Genomic DNA, 25,217 nt, shown 5'->3' on the forward strand with positions numbered 1-25,217 from the left:
AGATTTAAATCAAACCATGTAACTTTTCCAACCACGATGGTATGAAACTAGAAATCAGTAACAGAAGGAACACTGAAAAATTCACAGATATTTGAAAACTAAAAAAACAATCTTGAAACCAATGTGTCAAAGATGAAATCAAAAGGGAAAGCAAAAAATATCTTGAAACAAAAATGGAAACACAACATACCAAAACTTACAGAATGCAGCAAAAGCAGTGCACAGAAGGAATATTATAGCAGTAAATGCCTACATTAAGAAAAAAGAAAGATATCAAATAAACTGCTTACCATATGATCCAGCAATCCTACCTATGGGTATATATTCAAAGGAAATGAAATCAGGATCTTAAGAGATATCTACACTCCATGTTCATTACAAATTAATCACTAAAATTAAGTTAATTAACATATCTATCACCTCATTTAGTTACCATTTCCTTTATTTCTTTTTTTCTTTGTTTGGGATGAGGACAGTTAAAAGCTACCATCTCAGCAAATATCAAGAGTACAATACAGTACTGTTAACTAGAGTCACTATGCTATACATTAGATCTCTAGAACTTACCCATCCTGAAACTTTGTACCCCTTGAGCAACATCTCCACATTTCTCATTCCCCCCAACAGCTGGAAACCACTATTCTATTCTCTATTTCTATGAGTTTGACCATTTTAGATACCATATATAAGTGAGATTATGCAGTATTTGTCTTTCTATGTTTGGCTAATTGCACATATCATAATATCTCCCAGGTCCATCCATGTTGTCTAAATGGCAGGCTTTCCGCATTTTAAGGCTGAATAATATTTCATTATATATATAGATATATATAAGATGTAGATATGATATAGTCTTTATCCATTGATCTGTAGATGGATATTTGGGTTGTTTCCATATTTTGATTACTGTGAATAATGCTGCAATAAACATGGGGGTGCAGATATCTCTTGGAGATCATGATTTCACTTCCTTTGGATATATATCCAGTGGGAATGGTGGATCATATGGTATCTCAATTTTTTGAGCTATCTTCATACTGTTTCCCATAATTGCTTTGCAAGTTTACATTCCCATCAACAATGCACCAGGGTTTCCTTTTCTCCACGTCATTGCCAATACTACTTATGTTTCATCTTTTTGATAAAAGCCATTATAAAAGGTGTGAAGTGATATCTCATTGAGGTTTTGATTTGCATTTCCCCAATGATTAATTAGTTATGCTGGCCATTTGTCAGTCTTCTTTGGAAAAATTGCTAATCAGGCCCTTTGCCCAATTTTTAATCCAGTTATAGGTTTTCTTGTTATTGAGTTTGATGAGGTATTTGTATATTTTGGATATTAGCTCCTTATCGGATATCTGTTTAGCAAATATTTTCTCCCATCTCACAGGCTGCCTTTTCACTCTGTTGATTGTTTCCTTTCCTTTGATGTGCAAAAGTTCTTGCTCCATGGTACACTTCCACACTGGGGTGAGGGCTGCAGTGGCAGAGGGGAGTTCCTGGTTGTGAGGGATACAGCCAGTTTAAACCATGAATGGTATCTAAATGGGGAGAGGGTGGCCATTGCTGACGCCTATGGAGGAAGTGCATCAGGAGTAGTCCAGGAGTGACTGGGACTGGGACCTCCACATACTGCTCCCTAAACCACACCAAGTGCCTGGTCTAGCCCCTCTTAATCCAGCACTGTTCTCCTCTGGGCCAAAAATTCAAGATCTGAGAGAGGGGAGAGCAGACACTGAGAGGGAATGGAGCTACCTTGGACCCAAACCTCAGGGCTTCTGCTCCAGCAACTTGGGACTTACCCCCACACACATTAGGAGGGTGTTGGCCACTGAGCAGAGGAGAAGCTATAGCTCACACATGGCTCTGATCTAGCATCTCCATCTACAGTGCCACCTTCTACCAAGGTGATAGCTGTCAACACACCATGGAGGAAGACATGAATGATGATCACATCAGATCTACCACCCCCACCATAGCCACTGGGTACAAACAGGCTGTATAGGGATTCTCTAACACAAGGACACCCCCTCTAAACTGGAATAGGTAACTGTTTCACCTAATTTCAAAGAGACAGAGAAAGTTAAGCAAAATGAGAAAAGAGGGCAATTTATTTCAAATGAAAGAACAAGAGAACAACAAATGAAACAAAACTAAATCATTTACCAGATAGAGAGTTCAAAGCATAAGTAATAAAAATGCTAACTAAATTAGGATAAAAATAAATGAACATGGTGAAAATTTTAACAAGCAACTAGAAAATAAAAGAAAAACTAATCAGAATTGAAGAATACAATACCTGAAATGAAAAGCACACCAGAAGAAATTAACAGCACACTAGGTGATACAGAAGAATGCATACGTGATCTGGAAAATGGACTAATTAGAAACCACCCATTCAGAAGAGCAAAAGAAAAACAGACTTTTTACACTTAGAACAGTTTAAGGGACATCTGGGAAAACATAAAGTACAACATCATTTGCATTATAGGGGTCCCAGAAGGAGAGGAGAGAGAGAAAGGGTCAAAAATGTATTTGATGAAATTATGGCTGAAAACTTCTTAACCCGAAAAAGGAAATAAATATCTGGGTAAAGAAGCACAGAGAGTCCCAAACAAGATGAAACAAAAGAGACCCACATTAATTTTGGTATTTTGACATTTCAAAATTAAAATAGCAAAAGTTAAATACAAACAGAGAATTCAAAGGCAGAAAGAGAAAAACAAAAAGTCACATACAAAGAAACCCCCATGAGGTTATCACCTGATATTCCTGAAGAAACTTTGCAGGGTGAAAGAGAGTGGCATGACATATTTAAACTGCTGAAAGGAAAAACACCTATGACACAGGATACTATACGCAGCAAGATTACCATTTAGAATTGAAGGAGAGACAAAGAACTTCTCAGACAAGCAAAAACTAAAAGAGTTCATTAACACTTAACCAACCTTAAAAGAAATGTTAAAGGTTCTTCTCTAAGGGAAGGAAAAAACAAACAAACAAACAAACAAAAATACCTACAACAAGAAGTAGGAATCTATAGAAAAGGAAAAATCCCACAAATAAAGGCAAATATATGGTAAAGGCAGTGGATTAACCATTAAAATAAGCTACTAGGAAAATAAAAGGACAAAAAAAAACAACAGTAAGTATAAGAAACAGTGAAGGGATAAACATGAAGACAGAAAATATGACATGGAAACACAAACTGTGGGAGAAGGAAGTAAAAAAATGTAGATCTTTCAGAAAGTGTTTGAGCTTAAATGACTACCATTTTAAACAAGTAGATATAGGTCAACATATTGAATATGTGAATCTTATGGTAACCACAAATCGAAAACCTACAATAGTTATACAAAAAAGAGAGAGAAAGGAACACAAGCATACCACTAATAAAAACCATCAAACCACAAGGGAAGAAACGAACAGACGAAGAAAAGCACAAGAACTAAAAAAAAAAGCAAAAACAAACCAAAAAAACCCCATAAAACAAGTAGCAAAATGGCAATAAGTATGTACCTATCAATAATCACTTTAAATGTCAATGAACTAAATGTTCCAATTAAAAGACATAGGGTCGCTGATTGGATGAAAAAAATCAAGACTCACCTATATGCTGCTTTCAAGAGACTCACTTCATACCGAAAGACACAAACAGACTGAAACTGAGGATATGGAAAAATATTTTATGGAAATGGAAATGATAAGAAAATGGAGGTAGCAATACTCAGGCATAAAAGACTGCAAAACAAAGTCTATAACAAAAGACAAAGAAGAGCATTATATAATGTAAAGTGATCCATACAAGAAGAGGATACACCACTTGTTAACATACATGCACCTAATATAGGTGTACCTAAATATATAAAGCAAATATTAACTGACATAAAGGGGAAAATTGACAATAATACAATACTATTAGGGGACTTTAACATCCCATTTACATCAATGGACAGGTCATCCAGAAAGAAAATCAATAAGGAAACAGTGGACTTAAAGGACACATTAGAGCAGTGAACTGAAAGATATCTATAGGATATTCCACACAAAAATAGAAGAATATACATTCTTTTCAAGTGCACATGTATATTCTCCAGGATACATCACATGCTAGGTCCCAAAACATGTCTTAACAAATTTAAGAGGATAAAAATTATATCAGTACTTATTCTAACCACAATGATATGAAACTACAAATCACTTAAAGAAAAAAACAGGAAAAACACAAACACGTGGAGACTAAACAAGATGCTACTAAAAAACCAATGGATCAATGAATACATCAAACAGAAGATAAAAAAATACCTCGAAACAAATGAAAATCTATGGGATTCAGCAAAAACACTTCTATGAGGTAAGTTTGTAGTGACACAGGTCCTCCTTAAGAAACAAGAAAACCCCCAAATATTCAACCAAACTTACCACCTGAAAGAATTAGAAAAAGAAAGACAAGAAAAGCCCAAAGTCAGCAGAAGGAAAGGAATAATAAAAATCAGAGAGGAAATAAGTAAAATAGAGACAAAAAAGAAAAAGAAAAAAGAAAATCTAAATTAGAGCTACCATATAATCCAGCAGTTCCACTCCTGGGAATATACTAAAGAAAATGAAAACACTAATTCCAAAAGATACACACACTCCAATGTTTATAGCAGCATTATTTATAATAGCCAAGATATGGAAGCCACCTAAGTGTCTATCAACAGATGAATGGATAAAGAAGTTGTGGTATATTTATTGGAATACTACTCAGCCATAAAAAGAATGAAATTTAGCCATGTGGAACAACATGGATGGCCTTAGAAGGTATTATGCATAATGATATGTCAGACAGAGAAAGACAAATATTCTGTGTTATCACTTATATGTGATACTAAAAAATAAAGCAAACAAATGAATATAACAAAACAGAAACAGGCTGGCAGATATAGAGAATATACTAGTGGTTACAAGTTGGGTGTAGGAAGGGGAGAGGGGCAAGATGGGGCTACGGGATTAAGAGGTAAAAACTGCTAAGTATAAAATAAATAACCTACAAGGATATATTGTACAGCACACAGAACGTAGCCAATACTTGATAATTTTAAATGGAACATAATCTATAAAAATTTTAATCACTATGTTGTATACCTGAAAATAACATAATATTATAAATCAACCATACTTCAATAATAAAATTATAATAAATGGCCTAACTATTTTTCAAAGTGATTGTACCATTTTATATTATCACCAGCAAAGTATGAGAGTTCTAGTTGCTATTTATCCTCTGGAGAGTTGAACTGGCCAGGACTTGTTTGTTTATTTTGGCCATTTAAATAGTCTGTTAGTTTTTTTGTGGTTTAATTTGCTATTTCTCTAATGAGTAGTAATCGTAAGCACCTTTTTGCGTGTTCATTGCCATCTCTACATGTTCGTTTTTTCCCCAAATAAACTGCCTGACAGCCCTTTTCCGAGATTTTGTTTTTCCAAATATCTTTCTATTTGTTTCTACTTTAATTCATCTGGGCTCAAATAATGTACTTTGTGTGATTTGAAATTATTTATTGGGCTGGCCAAAAAGTTTGTTCACGTTTTTCGTAACACCTTATGGAAAAACCCAAACGAACTTTTTGGCCAATCCAATACATTTGTTTAGATATGTTTTATAGGCCAGAATATGATTTATGTTAATGTTTCCTGTGCAGTAGAAAAGAACTATATTCCACTGCTGCTTTGTCAATTTTTTGAAATCTAATTGTCAATTAACACAAGTTGGTTGATACCATTGCAACAGTATTCTATATTTTGCTGATTTTCAGCCTAAAAGTTCTATCAAATGTGGATTTTTCTATTTACATGGTTTATCTTTTTCTACCCTTTTACTTTATAACTATTTATGTCTTTATATTTAAGGTGGATTTCTTATAAACAACATAATCTAATAATCTCTGCCTTTTAATTTGTGTATGTTTAGACCATCTGTATTTGATATAACTATTTATATGGTTGGATTATGATCTACTATCTCTTCCTTCTGTTCTTTGTTTCTTTTTTTCTATTTTTCTCTCATGTTTTGGATTTACTGAGTATTTTATATAAATCCTTTTTTTCCCCCAACACCACTGAGGGAGGCCTTTTCATATTACCAACTCTATTTCTCATGAGAACTCATGGAATAAAGCTTACGAGGTTATGCAAACTGTGTTTGTGTCCAGGATCCTAAGGTTTCTATACTTTCACAGTACCCCATATCAGCTTTTAGAATTCTCTTAAACATTTTACCTGATATTTTATTTACTTGTATGGCACCTGGCCTCTTTGTCCAGTGCTCTTTCACATGTGATCCAATATTTGTATCTTATCTCCCCTTGGAAGATTCTATATTTCCTTAGATTTCAGGCTATTTGGTTGTTCTTCAACCTCAATTCTCTGATGGATTCAAGCAAATCTATGATTTCGTAACTACTTTAACTTTATTTTGTGTTTAGGTTGGGACCAAAGCTCTTTCTAGCTTTCTACATCCTGAACATAAGCAACATTATTCATAGCCCATACTTTAAGTAACACAGTTCTAGAAAACTTCTCACTCCTTGAAGCAAAATATTCCTAAAAGAAACCAAACATGAGAATGTCTTCATTGCTAGTAAGAGCTCTTAACAACTCCCTTTGCTTTACTTCTATATTCATTAAGCAAGATGTCTTTTCCTAACAAGATTCTACACAGATATATGATTTTTATGCCATATCAGTATTTCTCTTAGTTTCCTGCTACAAATCAATTTAAAATAAATTTTGAGGGCATGCTTACTTTTTTGATAAAAAATATGGTAATTATGAGAAATGAAGGAAGGATATGTTAATTAGTTGGATTGTGGTAATTATTTCACAATGTATGCATATATCAAAACATCACATTGTATATCTTAAATATAAGCAAATTCATTTGTCAAATACATACAGTATATGTTATATATATAATATATAATTTTTTTTTCAAGAAGCTAGCAGAACTAGCTATTCACCATGGGTAATTGTGACTCTTGCTTGGATGAATGGATATAAAACATAGCCCAGAACACACAGTAACCTAACCAAAATGAAGTCATATCCTTAGTTCAGGCTAACCTATCCCATTACTACATAACACCTTAACACTACACTTGTCTGAGTTACCAGGACAGAGGCAATGTGTATGGCTTTGATGACGAAATGTATGTACTGTACTGGTGACTGATGAGTACAGCTCAGACATGGCTACTCTGAATTTTTAAGATTGATTATAGCTCTGAACTGGCCCGATACAAGGAAATCCTTTTAAATGCCCCTTCATCTAACATTCGTGGTAGACATTTCATAAAAATAAAACATTAGTTAAATGTTACTCAGTCCTTTGAAGGTTAAAAATAAAAGAAGCTCTTCTATTGAAACTTTTTTGAGCTTCACTAACATTCAGTGCTTTGTTCATGCTCTTTCAGTTAGAACAACACAGTAAGGCTCCACTTTTGAATTTATAACTGGGCCTAGGGATGAAAGTATAGAGAGAATGACCTACTTTGTACATTAAAAAAAAAATTAGTGACCTCTTCATGTGCTGTAGAATACCTCTTCCTCCTTGCAAAACTCCCTTCAAGTTTCTCCAAATCATAGAGCATTTCAAAAGAAAGATTAAATGACTGTCTTAATTGCTTAGGAAGTAAAACTTCAGTACAAATGATAATAGGAACTCCCGGACCGCAATAGAGAAAGTTATCATTTGGTCAACTTGCCAAATTCATGCAAACTTACCAAATTAAGAATTATTCACTAACCTCTTTGTGCTCAAAACTTTCCTAATTGCTAAGGGAATAAAGAAATAAGACAGAGACTAGAACATATCCTGTAGTAGCTTACCCAACTGTGAAAAAACAAGACACACACAGAGGAAAACAAGAGAAAATATACTCTAATCAAGGTTTTCTTTTAGAGATAGTGGATACTATGAGGATTCAAAAATAAAGAGAACATTCTAAGGACTAATCAGATACTATAGCAGCTCACTGGCAAATTTGAAAGTTAGATCTATTTTGTTTAGGAAGAAGAGTGTCATTTTTGTTTTAGTTTTAGTTTTGTTTGGTTTGGCTGCTTTCAACCTTTTTTATATATAAAACAAGTTTTAAGACATAAACATTTTAATGGTAATAAAGTTAATTCCGACAAATGTTCACCTAGGTTCACCAAATGGTAAAATTTCATCTCACCGGCCTATGCTCACATGTATTTACTCTTTCCCACTAGAGCATATATCTCCCAAGGAAAAGGATATTCTTTTACCCAAAAATATAAAATTATCAAATTTAGACGATTTAACTTGATACATTATTATCATTTAATATAAGCCATATACTCAAATATTTCCAATATTTTCCTTTATGTCAATTTTTAAAAATCAAGTGTCCAATCTAAAATGATGGATTAGATTTAGTTGTCATGCCTCTTTGGTTTACTTTAAACTGGAATAATTCCTCAATTTTTCATTGTCTTTCATGACACTTAAACATTTAAAGTGTTCACACCAGTTTGTTTTTAATGGATTTGGGTGTCTTTAGTTTCAGCTTGCCACAGATCTCCATAATGACTGGAGTCTATATGAATGGCACCACATGAATTAAGCTTGGAGAATCCGACTTTTGAAGTAACTTTCTGGCCAATAGAAATATTCAAGTTTGAGACACAGATATGGAAGTCTTCTTAGTTGAAATGAGAAGATTTGGAGAAATGAGTGAGGATATCCAAGGTATGGAAAGACGTGTCACTGTACATGAACAGAGCATACACATGAGGTACTCAGAAGAACGGTGCAACTGTGCTAGATTAGTCCAAAGGAATAAGTTGCCTATAGTTATGATTTGGAAATTTTATTTTCGTTGTTTAAATCAATACTGTAATAGCATTATCTTTGCAGTTAATCTGACGAAACCTCAGAAAGAGAATTGCTGGTAATTATACCAATTAATTCAGATACAAACACAATAGTATGCAGCAAACTATGATATTAAGTGACTTCTACTCTGGCTATATTGTAGTAAAAACGACCACACTTACCTTTCCAACATAAATAATTAGAAAACTGGACCAAGTATATCCACACATTGGGCAATGAATAGCATTGAAGTGGGATCCGTGAGTGAAGGGAAACAAAAAAGGTAAGCCCCACAAGAGCTACAGCTTTCAATCTGGAGGTAATTTCCACAATGAGTGTATAAATATAGAGAATACAAACAGTGCTCAGTGGCCTTGTTGAGTTGAAGAGATGGAGTTTAGAGTTCAGAGATACTGGAGAGGCTGGAAATAGTAAGGCAGATTCTGGATAAGCAAGAGCTATGCAGAAGAAAAACTCCAGGTATCTATATAGCCATCATTTTCAAATGCATATGCAAAACCCTATATGGCTACACACGAAATCACTAGACAGATGCAAGATAAGCACTACCTAGAGCTCATATAAGTGATGAAAAAGTTAAGTTCCAACCAGCCAGATCAGAGACACATTGTTGATAGCAGGGACATTCAGTGGAAACCCCAGAGGAATCTCTCCTGTGTGGGAGAGTTGAACTATTCCATGGAGTAAATTTTCACTTAGAATTCCCTTAGACAATATTAAAAACTGGCTTTGGGGCATCAAATTGATCTGCAACTTATTTATCTTTTTTTAAAACAAAATCCAATATCATTCAAAGAGGATGAAAAAAATTCAGACATTCAACAATGTAACACAAAACGCAGTAACCCAATAATAAAATAACTAGATATGTCAAGATGTAAGAAAACATGACCCATATAGTCAAGATGTCAAATTTCCACAAATTGACCTATATACTTAATGCATTTTTTTAATAATATTTTAAATATTTATTTATTTATTTTTGGCTGCATTGGGTCTTCGTTGCTGCGCACGGGCTTTCTCTAGTTGCGGTGAGTGAAGGCTACTCTTCGTTGCACTGCGCAGGCTTCTCATGGCGGTGGCTTCTCTTGTTGTGGAGTACGGGCTCTAGGTGCATGGGCTTCAGTAGTTGTGGCATGCGGGCTCAGTAGTTGTGGCTCATGGGCTCTAGAGCACAGGCTCAGTAGTTGTGGCCTACGGGCTTAGTTGCTCTGCAGCATGTGGGATCTTCCTGGACCAGGGCTTGAACCTGTGTCCCCTGCAATGGCAGGCAGATTCCCAACCACTGTGCCACCAGGGAAGCCCACTTAATGCATTTTTAATGAAAATCTCAGAAAGATTTTTGGAGATGAAGAAAAGCTAACTTGAAAATTTATTTGTAAAACAAAGGAATATGAATAGCAAAAGAAATTTTGAAAAAGATGAATATAGTTGGAAGACTCACTCTATTCTGATATTAAGATGTAAAAAAATGCATTATAATAATCAAGACAGTATGGCCCTGGCGAGGAATATACACACTGATAAATGGAATAGAACAGAGACCCACACAAACATAGCCAACTGGTTTCTTTACTGAGGTAAAACTGGCTTATCACATATAAGATTCACATACAGAGTATTATATTTCTACTTCTGTATACACTAAAGTATGCTACCCTATAAAAGTTTACTTTCCATTCATCAAAATATACTTGACTCCCTTTACCCATTTCACTCTCCTCCCACATTCCTTCCCCTATGGTAACCACTATATTATTCTCTGTATCTAAGTATTTACTTTGGTCTTGTTTGATGTTTATATTCCATATATGAGTGAAATTATACAGTATTTGTCTTTCTTCACTTAACTTTTTTCACTTAGTGTAATACCATCAAGGTCCATACATGTTGTCACAAATGGCAAAATTTTATTTTATTTTTATTGCTGAGTAGTATTCCTCTCTCTCTCTGTGTGTGTGTGTGTGTGTGTGTGTGTGTGTGTGTGTGTGTGTGTGTGTCCCTATCTGGCTGGCTGGCTGGCTGGCTGGCTGTTTTTGTGTGTACAACATCTTATTCATTCATCCATTCACTGGGCACTTAGGTTGCTTCCATATCTTGGCTATTCTAAATACTGCTGCAATCCACATAAGGGTGTGTGTATCTATTTGAATTTGTGTTTTGGTATTCTTCAGATAAATACCCAGAAGTGGAACAGCTGAATCATATGATAGTTCCATTCTTAATTTTTTGAGGAATCTTCATACTGTTTACCATAGTGGCTGTACCAATTTACATACCCAACAACAGTGTACAAGGACTCCCTTTTCTCCACATCCTCACCAACACTCGTTTTTTGTGGTCTTTTTGATAATAGGCATTCTGACAGGTATGAGATATCTCACTGTGGCCTTGGTTTTGATTTGCATTTCACTAAAAATTATTGATGTTGAGTATCTTTTCATGTACCTGTTGGTCATCTGTATTTCTTCTTTAGAAAAATCTCTCTTCAGCTCCTCTGCTGCTTTTTAAACAGGTTTTCTATTTTTCTGATATAGAGTTGTATGAGTTCTTTATATATTTCAGATATTAATGCCTTATTGGGTATATAATTTCAAATACATTCTCCTGTTTGGTTATTTTTTATTTTATTGATGATTTCCTTTGCTGTGCAGAAGCTTTTGAGTTTGATGTAGTCCCATTGATTTATTTCTGTTTTTTGTTCCACTTATCTCAGGAGACATATCCAGAAAAATATTGCTAAGACAAGAGGGCAAAAATTCTACTGTCAATGATTTCTTCTAGGAGTTTTGTGGTTTTAGGTCTTACATTCAAGTCTTTGATCCATTTTGATTTAATTTTTGTGTACGGTGTAAGAGTGGTTTCGTTTCATTCTTGTTCATGAGACTTTCCAGTTTTCCCAACACCATTTATTGAAGAGACTACCCTTTCTCCATTGAATATTCTTTGCTGATTTGTTATAAATTAATTGTTCATATATATGTGAGTTTATTTCTGGGCTCTCAGTTCTGTTCCACTGATCTGTATGTCTCTTTTTCTGCCAGTACCATGCTGCTTAATTACTATAGCCATGTGTTATAATTTGAAATCAAGGGATGTGATAACTCCAGCTTTGTTGTTGTTGTTCTTGTTGTTGTTTGACTCACTACTTCTATGGCTACTCAGGATCTTCTGTGGTTCCACATATATTTTAGAGATTTTTGTTCTCTTTCTGTGAAAAATGTCACTGGGATTTTGATAGGGATTTGATCGAATGTGCAGATTGCTTTATGTAATATCAACATTTTAACAATGTTAATTCATGCTATGCATGAGCAAGAAATGTCTTTCAATTTCTTTGTGTTATCTTTAATTACTTACAAAAATGTCTTACAGTTTGGGGGAAGAGTAAGATGGCGAAAGAGGAGGATGCAGAATTCGTCACTCTGCACAAGTACATCAATAATACAGCAACAGAGAAAACTGGACAGCTACATGTAAAAGAATGAAATTAGAACACTCCTGAACACCATACACAAAAATAAACTCAAAATGGATTAAAGACCTAAATGTAAGGTCAGACACTATAAAACTCTTATAGGAAAACATAGGCAGAACCCTCTATGACATAAATCACAGCAAGATCCTTTTAGACAGACCTCCTAGAGAAATGGAGATTAAAAAAAAAATTAAAAAATGGCACCTAATGAAACTTAAAAGCTTTTGCACAGCAAAGGAAACCATAAACAAGACGAAAAGACAACCCTCAGAATGGGAGAAAATAGTTGCAAATGAAGCAACTGACAAAGGATTAATCTCCAAAATATACAAGCAGCTCATGCAGCTCAATAACAAAAAAACAAACAACCCAATCCAAAAATGGGCAGAAGACCTAAATAGACATTTCTCCAAAGAAGATATACAGATTGCCAACAGACGCGTGAAAGAATGCTCAACATCATTAATCATTAGAGAAATGCAAATCAAAACTACAATGAGATATCATCTCACACCGGTCAGAATGGCCATCATCAAAAAATCTAGAAACAATAAATGCTGGAGAGGAGGTGGAGAAAAGGGAACCCTCTTGCACTGTTGGTGGGAATGTAAATTGATACAGCCACTATGGAGAACAGTATGGAGGTTCCTTAAAAAAACTAAAAATAGAACTACCATACGACCCAGCAAACCCACTACTGAGCATATACCCTGAGAAAACCATAATTCAAAAAGAGTCATGTACCACAATGTCCATTGCAGCTCTATTTACAATAGCCAGGACACTGAAGCAACCTAAGTGTCCATTGACAGATGAATGGATAAAGAAGATGTGGCACATATATACAATGGACTGTTACTCAGCCATAAAAAGAAACGAAATTGAGTTATTTGCAGTGAGGTGGATGGACCTAGAGACTGTTATACAGAGTGAAGTAAGTCAGAAAGAGAAAAACAAATACCATATGCTAACACATATATATGGAATCTTAAAGAAAAAAAAAAGGTTCTGAAGAACCTAGGGGCAGTACAGGAATAAAGATGCAGACAAAGAGAATGGACTTGAGGACACGGGGAAGGGGAAGGGGAATGGTAAGCTGGGACGAAGTGAGAGAGTGGCATGGACATATATACACTACCAAATGTAAAATAGATAGCGAGTGGGAAGCAGCCACATAGCACAGGGAGATCAGCTCGGTGCTTTGTGTCCACCTAAAGGGGTGGGATAGGGAGGGTGGGAGGGAGATGCAAGAGGGAGGGGATATGGGGATATATGTTTATGTATAGCTGATCCACTTTGTTATACAGCAGAATCTAACACACCATTGTAAAGCAATTATACTCCAATAAAGATGTTAAAAAAAAAAAAAGAATACGGCTACATATGAAGCAATTCTCACAGAGCACCTGCTGAACATCAGCAGAAGACTTCGGACACCTAAAAAGACAAGAAAAATCCCCTCACACCCGGGTAGGACAAAAGAAAGAAGAAAAAAAGAAAAGAGGAATCAAAAAACGGACCAGCAACCCTGGTGGGAAGCTGAAGTTGAGAGGAGGTCCCCACACTAAGAAAAACTCTCTCACGGTGGGGAAAACAGCTGGGACACAAAGAGACCTTCAGAAGATCAACGGAGAATGCAGCAGGTGGTCTGTGGAAGGCAGGACAAAGTATCCAACTCAACACCAAGACCCCGATCCACCCAACTGCCTTCAGGCTCCAGTGCTGGACACCGCACACCAAACAACAAGCAAGACAGGAAAACAACCCCACTCATCAGCAGACAGGATGCCTAAAGTTGTACTAAGCTCACAGACACCCCAAAACTCACCACCTGACACAGCCCTGCCCATCAGAAAGCAGGCAGCAGTCCCTCCAACCAGAAAGCCTACATAAGAACCTGGACCAAACTCACTCACCAGGGGGCAGAAAACAGAAGCAAGAGGAACTACGACCCTGCAGCCTGCAGAAAGGAGACCATAAACACAGTAGGTAAGAAAAAATGAGAAGACAGAGATATATGTTGCAGAAGAAGGAACATGGTAAAATCCTACAAGACCAAACAAATGAAGACAAAACAGGCAATCTACCTGAAAAAGAATTCAGAGTAATGATAGTAAAGTTGATCCAAGGTCTCAGAAACTGAATGGAGGCACGGATCAAGAAGATACAAAAATAATTAACAAGGACCTACAAGAAATAAAGAACAAACAATAAGTAATGAACAAAACAATAACTGAAATGAAAAGTACACTAGAAGGAATCAATAGCATAATAACTGAGGCAGAAGAATGGATAGGTGGGCTAGAAGATAGAATGGTGGAAATAACTGCCAAGGAACAGAATAAAGAAAAAAGAATGAAAAGAATTGAGGACAGTCTCAGAGACATCTAAGACAACATTAAATGCACCAACATATGAATTATAGGGGTCCCAAAATAAGAAGAGAAAGAGAAAGGGTCTGAGAAAATATTTGAAGAGATTATAGTTGAAAATTTCCCTAGCATGGGAAAGGAAATAGTCAATCAAGTCCAGGAAATGCAGAGTCCCATACAGGATAAACCCAAGGAGAAACACACCGAGACACATATTAATCAAACTAACAAGAATTAAATACAAGGAAAAAATATTAAAAGCATCAAGGGAAAAGCAACAAATAACCTACAAGAGAATCCCCAAAAGGTTATAAGCTGATTTTTCAGCAGAAACTCTGCAGGCCAAAAGTGAATGGCAGGACATAGTTAAAGTGATGAAAGGTAAAAACCTACAACTAAGATTACACAGCAAAGATCACATTCAGATTCGATAGAGAAATCAAAAGCTTTGCAGACAAGCAAAAGCTAAGAGAATTCAGTACCACCAAACCGGCTTTACAACAAATGCTAAAGGAACTTCTCTAGGTGGGTAACACAACAGAAGAAAAAGACCTACAAAAACAAACCCAAAACAATTAAAAATGTTGTAATAGGAACACGTATATCAATAATTACCTTAAATGTAAATGGATTACATTCTCCAACCAAAAGACAGACTGAATGGATATAAGACCCGTATATATGCTGTCTACAAGAGACCCACTTCAGACCTAGGGACACATAGAGACTCAAAGTGAGGGGATGGAAAATGATATTCAATGCAAATGGAAATCAAAAGAAAGCTGGAGTAGCAATTCTCAGATCAGACAAAATAGACTTTAAAACAAAGACTATTACAAGAGACAAAGAAGGTCACTACATAAAGATCAAGGGATTGATCCAAGAAGAAGATAAAACAACTGTAAATATTTATGCACCCACTATAGGAGCACGTCAATACATAAGGAAAATGGTAATGGACATAAAGGTGAAACTGACAGTAACACAATAATCTGGGGGACTTTAACACTCCACTTACCCCAATGGATAGCTCATCGAGACAGAAAATTAATAAGGAAACACAGCCTTAAATGACACATTAGACCAGACAGACTTAATTAATATTTATAGGACATTCCATCCAAAAGCACAAGAATACCCTTTCTTCTCTAGTGCACACGGAAAATTCTCCAAAATTTTTCCTTGTATTTAATTCTCTGATTCTACAGATCACACCTTGGCTAACACATCAAGCCTAGGTAAATTTAAGAGAACTGAAATCATATCAAGCATCTGTTCTGATCACAACACTATGAGATTAGAAATCAATTAAAGGAAAAATACTGTAAGAAACACAAACACATGGAGGCTAAACAATACGCTACTAAATAACCAAGAGATCACTGAAGAAATCAAAGAGGAAATAAAAAAATACCAAGAAACAAATGACAATAAAAACACAATGACCCAAAATCTATGGGATGCAGCAAAAGCAGTTATAAGAGGGAAGTTTATAACAATATAATCCTACCTCACGAAACAGGAAAAATCTCAAATAAACAACCTAAACTTACACATAAAGCAACTAGAGAAAGAAGAACAAACAAAAGCCAAAGCTAGTAGAAGGAAAGAAATCACAAAAATCACAGCAGAAATAAATGAAAGAGAAATGAAGAAAACAACAGCAAAGATCAATAAAACTAAAAGCTGGTTCTTTGAGAAGATAAACAAAATTGATAAACCTTTAGCCACACTGATCAAGAAAGAAAGGGAGAGGACTCAAATCAGTAAAACTAGAAATGAAAACAGAGAAGTTGCAACTGACACCGCAGAAATACAACGGATCATAAGAGACTACTACAAGAAACTCTATGCCAATAAAACCAACAACTTGGAAGAAATGGAAAAATTCTTAAAAAAGTACAACCATCCAAGACTGAACCAGTAAGAAATAGAAAATATGAACAGACCAATCACAAGTAATGAACTTGAAACCATGATTAAAAATCTTCCAACAAACAAAAGTCCAAGACCAGATGCCTTCACAGGGGAATACTGTAAAATGATTAGAGAACAGCTAACATCTATCCTTCTCAAATTCTTCAAAAAAATTGCAGAGGGAGGAACACTCCAAACCCATTCTATGAGGCCACCATCACCCTGATACCAAAACCAGAAAAAGGTATCACAAAAAAAAAGAAAATTATAGGCCGATATCACTGATGAACATAGATGCAAAAATCCTCAAAAAAAAAACACTAGCAAAATGAATCCAACAACATATTAAAACGGTCATACACCATGATCAAGTGGAATTTATCCCAGGATGCATGGATTCTTCATTATATGCAAATCAATCAATGTGATACACCATATTAACAAATTCAAGAATAAAAACCATATGATCATCTCAATAGATACAAAAAAAGCTTTTGGCAAAATTCAACACCCATTTATGATAAAAACTCTCCAGAAAGTGGGCATAGAGGGAACCTACCTCAACATAATAAAGGCCATATATGACAAATCCACAGCAAAAATTATTTTCAATGGTGAAAAACTGAAAGCATTTCCTCTAAGATCAGGAACAAGACAAGGGTGTCCACTCTTGCCACTATTATTCAACATAGTTTTGGAAGTCCTAGCCAAGGCAATCAGAGAAGAAAAAGAAAAAAAGGAATCCAAATTGGAAAAGAAGTAAAACTGTCACTGTTTGCAGATGACATGATCCTATACATAGAAAATTTTAAAGATGCCACAAGAAAACTATAGAGCTAATTAATGAATTTAATAAAGTTGCAGGATACAAAATTAATACACAGAAATCCCTTGCATTGTTATACACTAACGATGAAAGATCAGAAAGAGAAATTAAAGAAACAATCCCATTTACCGCTGCAACAAAAACAATAAAATACCTAAGAATAAACCTAGCTAAGGAGGCAAAAGACCTGTATGCAGAAAACTATAAGATACTGATGAAATAAATCAAAGATGACACAAACAGATGGAGAGATAGACCATGTTCTTGGATTGGAAGAATCAACATTGTGAAAATGACTATACTACCCAAAGCAATCTACAGACTTAATACAATACCTATCAAATTACCAGTGGTATTTTTCACAGAACTAGAACAAAAAATTTTACAATTTCTATGGAAACACAAAAGACCCCTAATAGCCAAAGCAATCTTGAGAAGGAAAAATGGAGCTGGAGGAATCAGGCTCCCTGATTTCAGACTATACTACAAAACTACAGTAATCAAGACAATATGGTACTGGCACAAAAACAGAAATATAGATCAATGGAACAGGATAGAAAGCCCAGAGATAAACCCACACACCTATGGACACCTAATCTATGACAAAGGGGGCAAGAATATACAATGAAGAAAAGACAGTCTCTTCAATAAGTGGTACTGGGAAAACTGGCCAGCCACATGTAAAAGAATGAAATTAGAACACTTCTTAACACCATACACAAAAATAAACTCAAAATGGATTAAAGACTGAAATGTAAGGTCAGACACTATAAAACTCTTAGAGGAAAACATAGGCAGAACACTCCATGACATAAATCGTAGCAAGATCTTTTTTGACCCACCTCCTAGAGTAATGAGAATAAAAACAAAAATAAACAAATGGGATGTAATTAAACTTAAAAGCATTTGCACAGCAAAGGAAACCATAAACAAGACGAAAAGACAACCCTCGGAATGGGAGAAAGTATTTGCAAGTGAAGCAATGGACAAAGGGTTAATCTCCAAAATATACAAACACCTCGTGCAGCTCAATATCAAAAAAACAAACAACCCAATCCAAAAATGGGCAGAAGACCTAAATAGACATTTCTCCAAGGAAGACATACAGACGGCCTACAAGCAGATGAAAAGATACTCAACATCACTAATTTTTAGAGAAATGCAAATCAAAACTACAATGAGATATCACCTCACACCAGTCAGAACGGCCATCGTCACAAAATCTACAAACAATAAATGTTGGAGAGGGTGTGGAGAAAAGGGAACCCTCTTGCACTGTTTGTGGGAATGTAAATTGATACAGCCACTATGGAGAACAGTATGGAATTTCCTCAGAAAGCTAAAAATAGAACTACCATATGACCCAGCAATCCCATTACTGGGCATATACCCAGAGAAAACCATAATTCAAAAAGACACATGCAACTGCAATGTGCATTGCAGCACTATTTACTATACCCAGGACATGGAATCAACCTAAGTGCCCATCAACAGAGGAATGGATAAAGAAGATGTGGTGTATATATACAATGGAATATTACTCAGCCATAAAAAGGAACAAAATTGGGTCATTTGTAGAGACATGGATGGACATAGTGACTGTCATACAGAGTGAAGTAAGTCAGAAAGAGAAAAAGAAATATCATATATTAACGCATATATGTGGAATCTAGAAAAATGGTATAGATGATTTTATTTGCAAAGCAGATGTAAAGACACAGATGTAGAGAACAAAGGTATGGATACCAAGGAGGAAGGTGGGATGGGAGGAATTGGGAGACTGGGATTGACATATATACACTATTGATACTATTTGTAAAATATATAACTAATGAGAACCTATTGTATAGCACAGGGAACTCTGCTCGATGCTCTGTGGTGACCCAAATGGGAAGGAAATCCAAAAAAGAGGAGATATATATATACATGTAGCTGATTCATTTTGCTGTACAGTAGAAACTAATACAACATGGTAAATCAACTATACTCAAATAAAATTTAATTTTAAAAATGCCTTATAGTTTTCAGTATGTAGGTCTTTCACCTCCTCAGTTAATTTTATTCATAGGTATTTTACTCTTTTTGTTGGAATTGTAAACAGGTATAGTTTCTTAATGCCCCTTTCTGTTAGTTTGTTGATAGTGTATAGAGTGCAACAGAATTTTGTACGTTGATTTTGTAACCTGGAAATTCACTATATTAATTATGCCTAATAGTTTTTTGGTGGCATTCTTAGGGTTTTCTACATATAAAATCATGTCATCCATAAATAGTGACAGTTTTACTTCCTTTCCAACTTGGATGCCTTCTATTTCTTTTTCTTGCCTAATTTCTCTGGCTAGGACTTCCAATAGTATGTTGAATAAGAGTGGCAAGAGTGGACATCCTGGTTTGTTCCTGATCTCAGAGAAAGATCTTTCACTTTTTCACCACTGAGTATGATGTTAGCTGTGGGTTTCTCATTTAAGGCCTTTGTTATATTGAATTACATTCCTCCTAACACATTTCACTGAGAGTTTTCATCATAAGTAGGTGTTGAATCTTGCCAAATCTTTTCTGCATCATTTGAGATAGTCATATAATTATTATCTTTCATTTTGTTAGTGTGGTATATAACATTTTTGATTTGTGAATGTTGAAGCATTCTTACACCTCTGGAATAAATTCTACGTTATCATGGTGTCTGATCCTTTTAATGTATTGTTGTATTTGCATTGCTAGCATTTTGTTGAGAATTTTTACATCTATGTTTATCAGGGATATTGGCTTGTAATTTTTTTTCTTCTTACCTTGCCTCATTTTGGTATAAAGGTAACGTTGGCCTTGAAAAATGAGTTAGGAAATGTTTCCTCCTCTTCATTTTTTTTTGAAAGAATTTGACAATAGGCATTAAATCTTCTGTGATTGCTTCATAGAATACAACATTAATGCCATCCAGTCATGGACTTCTGTATTTTTGGAGGTTTTTGATTACTATTTCAATCTCCTTACTCATGATCTATCTATTCAGGTTTGATATTTCTTCATGATTCAGTCTTGGAAGATTGTATAATTCTTAGAACTTATCAATTTATTATAGTTTGTCGAATTTGTTGGTGTATAGCTGTTTATATTATTTTCTTATAATCCTTTGTATTTCCACTATATCCATGGTAATTTCTATTTCATTTCTGATTTTATATATTTGAGCCATTTTTTTGTTAGTGAGTTTAGCTAATTGTTTGCCAACTTTATCTTTTCAAAAAACTAGCTTTTGGTTTTATTGATACTTTTTATTGTCTTTTACGTCTCTCTTGTTTATTTCCACTCTGATTTTTATTTTATTTTTTTCTTCTACTGACATTGGGCTTTGTTCTTCTTTTTCTTGTTTCTTTAATGTTAGATTGTTTGAGATTTTTCTTGTTTCTCGAGGTAGACCTGTATTGCTATAAACATCCCTCTAGTAATCCTTTTGATGTATCCAATATTTTTGTATGTCACATTTTCATTTTCAATTGTATCCAGGTATTTTTTGATTTCTACTTTGATTTATTCATTGACTCAATAGTGTGTTTTTGAGTTCCCACACACTTGTGGTTTTCCAATTTTCTTCTTGTAGTTGATTTCTAGTTTCATATCATTGTGGTTAGAAAAGATGCTTGATATAATTTCATTCTTCTTAAATTTATAATGACCTGTGTTGTGTCCCAACTTATAGTCTATGTTGAGAATATTCCATGTGCACTTGAGAAGAATTTACATTCTGCTACATTTGGATGGAATGTTCTGTATACATCTATTAAATCCATATGATCTAATATTCCTTCAAGTTTGCTGCTTCCTTGTTGACTTCCTAACTGGATGATCTATCCACTGATGTAAGCAGGGTGTTAAAGTTTCCTTCTATTGTTTTGTTGCTGTCATTTTATCCCTTTAGTCCTCATGATAATTGTTTTATATATATTTTTGTGCTCCTATGTTAGGTGTGTATATATATGTATGTGTGTGTGTGTGTGTGTGTGTGTGTGTATAGCTTCTGTATTCTTGTTATTATGTAATGTTCATCATATAATGTCCACCTTTGTCTCTTGTTATATTTTTTGTCCTAAAGTCTATTTTGTCAGATATGAGTATGGCTACAACTGCACATTTTGGTTGTCATTTGTTTGGAGTATCATCTTCTATCCCTACTTTTGAGTCTATGTTTAATCTTTACAGCAGAGAGGAAGTTCCTGGAGGTAGCATATAGTTAGTTCAGTCTTGTTTCTAAACCATTCAGCCACTCTGTGTCTTTTGATTGGTAAATTCAGTCCATTTATACTTAGGGTGATTACTAATAAGTGAGGACTTTGTACTGCCATTTTATCTTTTGTTTTCTGGTTGCTCTATAACTCCATTCTTTTTTTTTTTTGTATTACTTGTGTTTTTGTTTGCCACTTTAATTTGTTGATTTTCTATGATGTTTTTCTCAGTTTCCTCACTTTTGTCTTTCATGTCTCTGCTCTAGATTTATGTGTTGTGGTTACCATGAGGTTTATATAAAACATCTCATAGATAAAATAGTCCTTTTTCTGCTGGTAGCATCTTATCTTCATTTGCCTATTTGGGTTCTGTCCTTTTTCCCTTTTATGTTTTTGTTGTCTCAAATGATCCTCTTTATGTTGTGAGTTTGTTACCAAATTGAAGTAGCTATAGTTATCTTAATACTTTTTCCCTTTAATCTTTATACTATAATTGTTTAAAAACCTATTCTGGTATAGAATTGCAATTTTCTGACTCTATTTTTCACTTTACTCAAAGTTTTATGTATTTTTGCTATTTTGTTTCAAATATAACTTCTTACAACATTTCTCGTAAGGCAGGTTGAGTGGTGATAAACTCCCTCAGTTTTGTTTGACTTGGAAAGTCTTTATTTCTCCTTCATATCTGAATGATCACTTTCCTGAATAGAGTCTTCTTGGCTGACAGTTTTTATCATTCAATACTTTGAATATGTCATTCCACTGTCTCCTGGCCTGTAGTTTCTGATGAGAAATCTGCTGATTGCCTAATGGGAGTTCCTTTGTAGGTTACTGTCTTTTTTTTCCCCCTGGCTGCCTTTAAAATTCTCTGTCATTGAATTTTCACAGTTTTAAAATAATATGTCTTGGAGAAGGTCTTTTGCATTGAGATAATTAGGTATTCCCTTAGCTTCATGGACTTGTATATTATGTTCATTCCCCAGATTTTGGACATTCTAGGCTATTATTTCTTTAACTAAACTCTCTGGTCCCTTTTACCACCCTTCTCCTCTGGGATACCCATTATGCTTATGATGCCCTTCCTAATGGCATCAAATAATTCCTGTAAAGTTTGTTCATTTTTAACATCTTAGTTTTCTCCCTTCCTCTTCCTGTATTATTTCTGGATTTCTATTTTGAAGCTTGGTAATTCTCCATATGTTCTGTTCTGTTTCCAATGCTTTTTAATGCATTCTTCATCTCATTTTTGAGTTCTTCAGCTCCAGAATTTGTTTGGTTCTCTTTTAGAGTTTTAATATCTCTTTGGTAAAAATATTCCTTCTGTTCATCAATTTCATTCCTGAGCTCATTGAACTGCCTTTCTGAGTTTTCTTGTAGCTTGTTGACTTTCTTCATGACAAAAGAAAGTCATGAATTCTCTTTTGAATTCTCCATCAGCTAGGTCATAATACTCCACGACTTTAAGTTTAGTTTCTGGAGAACTGTCACTTTCTTTTTGTGATATCATGTTACCATGGTTTTTCATGGTGCTTGATGAGTTGTTCCCCTGCCAATGCATTTCAAGTAGTGAACACCTTTCTTCTTTAGGTAAAGCTTTTAAAACTTGATTCTAGCAATTCAACAGGTTAGTAATTAGAGGACTTTCTTTGTTTTTCAGTAGGTGGTGGTATATCACAAGTTTTTTGTTTCTCTTACCTGAGCTGCCTCTGGCTACATTGGACAATCAGCACTTTCCACCCTCTACCACCTCTTCCAGAGGTATTGCCTGGTGCCCTCAATGGTGCTGCATGTGCCTCCAGGATCACTTGTCCCTTGCTTCCTGTCTTGCTGCTATTGCTGGCATCACTGCCTGGGACACTGGGATAGTGGGTGACTCTGCCACATCTGGGGTTGCCTTGCTTACAGGCTCAGCCAGTTTGGGGTTGGAGCTGGAGTCATAGGTGCTTCTGCCATGTCCAGGATTGTCAGGGTTGTGGGTTCCATCACTGTGGTTGGGACAGTCTGCTTTTATGGGTGTCTCTGCAGCTGGAGGGGTAGGTTCACAGGCCCCACTGCTTTACTGTTGCCTGGTTCCCTGTGGCCACGGGCACCACTGCAGCCAGGAGGCTGGATTTGTGTGTGCCACCTCCTCTGTTACTCCCAGATTCTCTTGGGGCTGTGGGCTGAGCCACCAGAGCCAGGGGGCAGGGATCATAGGCACTGCCTCCACTGTTCCCCTGGTTCCACCTCCTCTGTGTTCCAGTCCACCCAACTTTAGATGTACAGATATGCAGAACTCTTCAGCATTCTGTTATGTTGGGCAGAAGAACATCTGTTGAGTAATGGATGTTTTACTGGTTGTAGATTGAAGGGGAGAGACAAAGGTACTGTCTCATCCCACTATGATGCTGATGCTAATCCTTGGTCAACTGATTTTTGACAAATGTGCAAAACCAAGTCAATGAAGAAGAGATTGTATTTAAAAACAATGGTATTGGAACAGTTTGACAATTCTTTGGGAAAAAAATGAACCTCAACATGTATACCTATATACATTTGAAGAACAATGATGTATTAGTATCTGAGTCATGCCCTTTCTTCAATCTATAACAAATAGTTTAGGCACAAATGCATTCATGCACACTTTGCAATCATCCTGAATACTCTGAGATTTGCAGTCACTGAGTTTAAAGCACATCAAATCCAACAGTAGCAAGTAAGTGTGAGACATGCTATTTCTTCAATCTACAGGCATTTCTGATAATACATATATTTCCTACTGAAAAATTCATGCTAATGTACTACCAGGGACCAAGACTAGCAGAAAGTAGATGGCTGACTCAGAGAAGACACACTCTCACTTCTAAAAAATAAGGAGCAAAAAGTTAATATAATTATTTTAATTTAAGCTTTAATAGAAAAGGCAGAAAGCATTATTGACTGTCTACTATTTGCTAGTGTTTCATAGCATAATTATTAGAAACTAGGCACAGATAACTGTGAAGTTTGCATGGGTCTCACACCAAATTTTTTCTAATTGGACCTCATTTAGGTCCTGTTTACCTGAACATTTCCTACATAATTTCTAAAATGAAGGAACACTGGCTGAATATAGCATTACTGTGAAGTAAGGCAAAGTTCATACTAAGTATAATAACGAGTTTTTATTTTATCACCATTACTCCCAGAGTTTTAAGTGGTTAATGACCATACAAAGCATCCCATTCCATTGTTAAACAATTCAGATACTTATCAAGTCTTTACCTTTACCTATGTTTGAAATTTTTCTTCCACTGTCTACTTGGGACAAAATTATGACCAACAGCTACCTATGAATTGAATGCTTCTCCAATTTCGCCAGGGTGTATGAGAACAGTGTAGTCAGAAAATACAGTGGAATTGAAGAAAAAAACAAAATAAAGTGATAAGTTAAATACTTGGTACAGAAGGGAATTAAGAAGTAAATATTTAGTCAAGTTAAATATTTGACATAATGAAAATTAAACTCCCAAGAATGGCATTTAGG

The sequence above is a fragment of the Eubalaena glacialis genome, chromosome X (genome assembly GCF_028564815.1).
Source record: "Eubalaena glacialis isolate mEubGla1 chromosome X, mEubGla1.1.hap2.+ XY, whole genome shotgun sequence".
Classification (NCBI taxonomy): Eukaryota; Metazoa; Chordata; class Mammalia; order Artiodactyla; family Balaenidae; genus Eubalaena; species Eubalaena glacialis.